Here is a 6,000-nt window from a genome sequence, read left to right as displayed (position 1 = left end):
GCATCTGATATCAAAGATATGGAGCTGAAATGGATCAGTAACTAAGCTTTTGGCTTGCTGCGTTTCCAAACACCTTTTCATACCTGTTAATGTTGAACGCTATGTGAGTGTGCGCTGCGGGGGTTTTTGTTTGGCTTCGCTGTTGTAATCCACTTTGCAGCGTGACGAGGTACAAGGGTGAGAAAAGCCCTGCAACCTGTGGGACGTACAGCGGCTCCAGAAGAGGCTGCAGGTAATAGCTAGTTCATAAAAATGTTATTTGGATTCACTCTCTCTTTTTGTCTCCTCTGTCACGCTGTCTCGCTTTCATTCCGTCACGCCTTCTTCTCCTTTGTGCACTCCTCTATCTCCATCCTCCACTCGTCTCTCAGTGCCTTCCTCCTCCTCCTCCTCCTCTCCGCCCGCCCCATCTTCATTGCTCCAATTATTTCCCTGTTTTTTCCCCTCCATCTGTCCTTTTCATCCCGCTGTCCTCCCTTAACCTCTCTCTCATCTGTACATTAGGTGTTGTGAGTATGTGGTGCCTCCCCACGGCCGTGAGGCTCATTAATAAGGGATGTTCAGAGACGCTCAGCAGAGACTAGACTGACCTGCAGCCACTTAGTGCAGGTTTTAACATGGGATGCACACAATTCACTGGGGAGGGGGGGTGTTTGTGTGTGTGGCTGTCTGGAGCTAAAAGTCTGTTTCTGCAAGAGATAAAAAAAAAAACAAGGTCAGCAGACAAAGAGAGAAAGAGGAATAGACGGAGTGAAACGAGAGCATGTGAGTGTGATTCAGCCGGCGCCAGGAGATGTTGGTCGGACCTCAGAGTGTTTGTCAAATAAAAAGCTGATGTTTTTACAGGATGCTCACACACTCTCACGGAGGCTGCTGGGGCCACAAGTTCACGCTCATATTCAGATAATGCTTCGCTGTCGGCCTGACCTGGTCAGACACAAGATGAATAAAAATGGCTTTTTACATTTAAGAGTGTTTGATTAAACCTAACTCACCGGTGATGTGTTAAAATTGACTCCATTTAAGAGCCTGCGGGGGCTAAAAACGCCCTCTGGCACAGTTAAGTAGAAGTAAATAACCGGCTTTAGTGCTGCTGTGTTGAAGGGGTGAGGGGGTGAGGGGGTGAGCTGGGGGAGTCATAAACCTGGAAGTGAGCTTAACTGAGCCTGGCAGGTATCAGGAGGGGGGGTCAGGGGCATCGTTCTGCAGGCAAATTAATAATTTGTGTGTATTCGTGTGTTTGTGCAAAAAAAACATGTACGGTGATGTTTATGTTGTCAGTTTTTACAAATGACAACAAAAACACCCCGACTATCAGTCTCCCATCAGTCTCTCGTGAACCTCGTCTGTCATGAGTTCAACAACGCAGCCAACGACCCAACGATGTGAACCTACACATGTGCCTCATGTCCTCTGCCGACGCCTTCAGGTGTGAAATTTAAATATTTAATGTGTTGAGCCCATAAATAAATAAACCACCGAGCTACTGGGCCTCTCACCTCAACACATGGGACACAACAAACAGGGCTCCAAAACCATTCCTTGTTTTCAGGAGCTTCCCTGCAACGTCCTGAAACTGATTTACGGCACATTTAAATATCCTCTGAACAGCAGATACCAGATCCATGTGTTTCTGACGTGACAGATGGAGGCGGCTGCAGCGGTGCTGACTGGGGTTAAACACCGGGAGGGCTGAAACATGTAGTTAATAAAATCACCAATGAAAACAAACTGGAACGGCATTCAGTAGAGTGCATACCTCCGCCAAGGCCCAACAAACCACATTCAGTAGTTTTTTTTAATAATCCTGCTGACAAACGAACAGACTCAGATGAAAACACAACCCGTGGAGCCTGATACAGTAGCTGCCTCTCCTGTTACCTGAACCATAACTGGACCCCTCCAGTGGATCCACACCGTCCTGCTGTTTCAGGAGAATTTCAAGCATACGCTACAAAATTTACTACAAAAATACCTTAAAGCTTCACTTAGTGGCATCGAGCTGTGTGGTGGACGCTGACAATGTGAAAAATGTGAAAGTCCATCTTGAGAGCCAGTCTTTAGTTTACTGTAGAAACATGGTGGTGCAGCATGGTGGACTTCAGGTGATTATGCACTAATTAAAACATATTCATTAATAATAAATGTTATACTCTGTTTCTTCTCCTTTAAATAGACGTCATTAATTCACGTTCTTTGTACCCTGTTGATGAAGTCTACAGACTGATGATCCTCAGCTTTTCTCTTGACCTGAGGTTATGAGTGAATTATCTGATGGACTGGGATGAAACTCCACATGTTCCTGGTCCTCACAGGATGAACCGCACTGAGTCATCTTGCTTCAAAAATGTAAAAATGCAGCCTCCTTGTTCATTATGATTGAATTATGATGAATACCAGGTGATTGTTACGTCGATGATCATTTTTCAGAGTTGATATAAAATCACTGAAGCTGAATTTGACTTCCTGGATTGTGAGAAATCCTCAGAAATGAATAACAGACGGCTTTTTAGTTTTAATTCTGACCGTCGCCTGCAGCCCGCCCTCCCTCCTCTCAGTCTGGATCCACTCTGCTCTCTGCCAGCCTCATTATCTCGGCCCTCTGCTGCCGCCGCTTTTCTTCTTCTCTGGCTTTGAGCTGCTGTCTCCGTCTGTCAGCTCCAGTCTTTATTACCTGTCCCTCCTCCTCCTGCTCTCCTACAGTGCCCGGTTGATCCAGTAAAACATCTGTTTCTAAAAAAGCTGGCACCGTAAACGGCCCCTGGCCCCTCGGTCTCTTTACGAGGGCACTCACTCTGAACTAACGGAGGCAGAATAGCACTCTGAGGTGTTGTCCTCCCTCCCATCCTCCCGCCTCCTCTGTCACAGATTCCTCACAGTGAATGGATAGAGAAATAGCACTTCGAAGGCATCGACATCCTGCAAATCCTCCGTCTTTGTCTGATTTTGTTGTACCTCTGTGGCCTTCTTGCTCCATCCTTGTCCTCTCATTATTCGTCTCTGGATTTGTGCTACAGACTCATTTTAATTCCCGACTCTCCCTCCATCCAGCGCTCTGATGTGCCCTTTACAATAAACAAGTGTAAAGGAAGGCAGGCGGGGAGCCTGCCTTCCTTTACACTTGTTTATTGTTTTACAGCTGCTGTATTTGGACGAGGCTCAGGCTTTCACACCTCGAGGAAAGAGGACGACCAGCTGTCTCTGCACAGAGGGAGCTAACATTCAGCCTGGTGCACCTATTTTTCAACCCATCATTCCCTCGTCTATCTGTTGTTGTGTCTGCCAACATTTCCTCATTCCTCTGTAATGACACATTAAGGCAACCCATGAGGGACATACAACACTCCACTCCCTCTCTCGGGGGGGTCAGAGGTCAGCTCCGGCAGCTTATTGTCACTAAAGACTCACTGCGGGCCGTCACATCAGTGTTCTCAGGAAAATCTGTGAAATATGCAACGTGCAGATTCTCTACAGCAGTATCACTCGTAGGAAACAGGCCGTAGTGTGACATGTTGATGTAGGGAAGTGGTGTGTGTGTGTGTGTGTGTGTGTGTGTGTGTGTGTGTGTGTGTGTGTGTGTGTGTGTGTGTGTGCGCACTTCAGTGGAATGTGCAGCTGTCAAGTCGTCAGGGGAAAGTTCTGGCCCGTGTTGTCCGTCTGTCTGGGCTTCATACATTATTCCACCACTCTGACAGGTTGTGTTTTTACGTCGGTGTCGGCAAAGCGCTTCAAAAAGACGTTCAGTTGATCATTATCACGTGTAGCACAAAACCCCGAGTGTAAATACTCTGAGAAAGAGAAACAATCCTGGGAGCAAAAACCTGAGAGCTCCGTGTAATAATCCTGCTGACAACAACAGAATTCATCCGGATTATTCAGAGTTACAGAGTTTGGAGATTTGCTTGAAGTAAAAAAGCAGCATGATGTTAAATAATGTTTCAGGACATTTGAATCATCAAAGGAACCATTAAAGAACTGGAGACTGCTGGAGACAGAAAAACCTTGATTCATTCTACAGACAGAAGTAAGTGACGGTGTTCGACGGCCTTTCACTTTGTTTTCTCGTGTTATTCGGTGTCACAAGGACACATCGGCCTTTTTTGACAAAGAGATCCTCAAATACCTCCACAACGAAGGTCGCCATTATTCTGGCTTTACTTTTTTATACTGAAACAAACAAACAGCAGCACAAAACCTCCCCGGTGTGTGATTCAGGGAGCACGCTGGTGTGTGACGTGTTACACAACAGTGCTGGTGTCTCATGTGACATTAATATACGTGTTGGGCAGCCATCGCTTTAGAAACTGAGTGCTGTGCTTTTTGCTAGCGATGCAAACGAACATGAATTCATTTAACTTGATGCAAACAATGACGTACTTGTGTTTGCACTGAAGTTTGAGTTAGCTGCTAACTGTTGCTAGCTGCTTTTTAAGTGTCCTGGTAGTGGCTTATGGACGTCACATCAAGTATTCAAGTATCCCAAATGTTTTTATATCTGAGCGTTGATTTGATTTCTATGAATAACATCTCGCTGTATATTAGCAGGCTTGTTTTAGTGGCACAAAGTTAATTCACACCCAAAATACATTTTTAGTCACGTCACCTGATTCACAGTTGCTCTACTTTCCTAAATCTAACCGTTCATATCTAAACTCCTCATATAGCTGAATAACTCTGTTGGATTATCTTTAAATTGAACAAACCAAAGTCCTTTTGTGCCTCAAAGTGATGTTCACATTATTCATGTACACATCTGCTTTTCATGTGATTTAGTTTAAAAGATATTCTTTCTCTCGCAGCTTCACTTCTCGCCCTCTTTCCTTCCGCCTTTATTTATTTAGCAGGGACAACTGAGTATCCAGCACTGTATTATATCAGCCATCCATTTTTCATCCTCTCTCCCTCCTCTACACTTCTCCTCCTTCCTTTTCCCCTTTATGTAATTGTTTCTCAGTAAAAATCCTCCTCCTGCCGACACGATCATATCTTCTCCTCTCCCTGCAGAGGGTTACAAACCTTATCGGCCTTCTCTGAGTTTCCAGATACTGAACAGATGGAAAACCGGCAGTGAAAGTAGCTGAATTTAACCACCCAGCACGCAGCCTCCTTTGTGGCTCCTGCACCGGTCCACTCAACCAGCGAGGTGACACGTCGGTACTTATTAAACTAAATGACAAAGGGAAATTGCTGGGAGCAAATGCAAACACAATGCATTTGTCCAACTAATCACATTAATGTACTTTTGCCTATTGTACATTCAGTTATTCAGAGACGGGCTGTGTGGGTTGTTTTATTTATTTATTTCCTTTTTTTTTTTGGTCTCTCTGGAGCTCATAAATCAAGATGTAAATTAAAGCTTGGGCAGCGGGTGTGCCGTCAGGAAATACCATTGTATTATCAGTGCGGTGTTGCTCCGTGTTAGTAGGAGTGAATTAAAGGCTTGTGGTGGATTACAGACCGGGAAGTCTGTACTCTGAAGATAAAGTGATATGCATGTTCTAGTGTTGGATTTGGATTAAAATACACTTTATTTGCTTCTGTTTTAAGCATGTGCATGTGACATGGATGTGGATTTTTCACTTGTCAAACTGAACGTTCGTATCAAAATCAAGGAAGAGAAACAAAGATGTCGTTCACCTGCAGAAACTAAGAATTACAAACTCATGAGGAATGTAGTTTTTTGTCAGATTTCTGTCCAACTTTTAACAGATCTGTTGTTTTGGGTTTATGGTGCAAGTTGCCCTGAAAAGTTCTGACTTTTCAAAGAATCCACCATTTCTTCCTCTGCTTGGCAACGAAACAGGACAATAAAGAACGGGACGTGTCTCCCCTCAAAAATGAAAAGCCTCTAAATTCCTCTCTTCGTCTGTGGATTTACTGCCTGCTTTTACTAAAACTGCAGACAAACATCTGCTCCGTGTCTCGAAGCAAATCAATAGTCGGTCTATCTGCGATTAGTTACAGCAGCAGCAGTGATATAACAAGCTTAAAGCCTCGCGG

The sequence above is a fragment of the Pagrus pagrus genome, assembly GCF_965226575.1.
Source record: "Pagrus pagrus genome assembly, chromosome: 3".
Taxonomy (NCBI): Eukaryota; Metazoa; Chordata; class Actinopteri; order Spariformes; family Sparidae; genus Pagrus; species Pagrus pagrus.
This window is presented reverse-complemented; position numbering follows the sequence as displayed.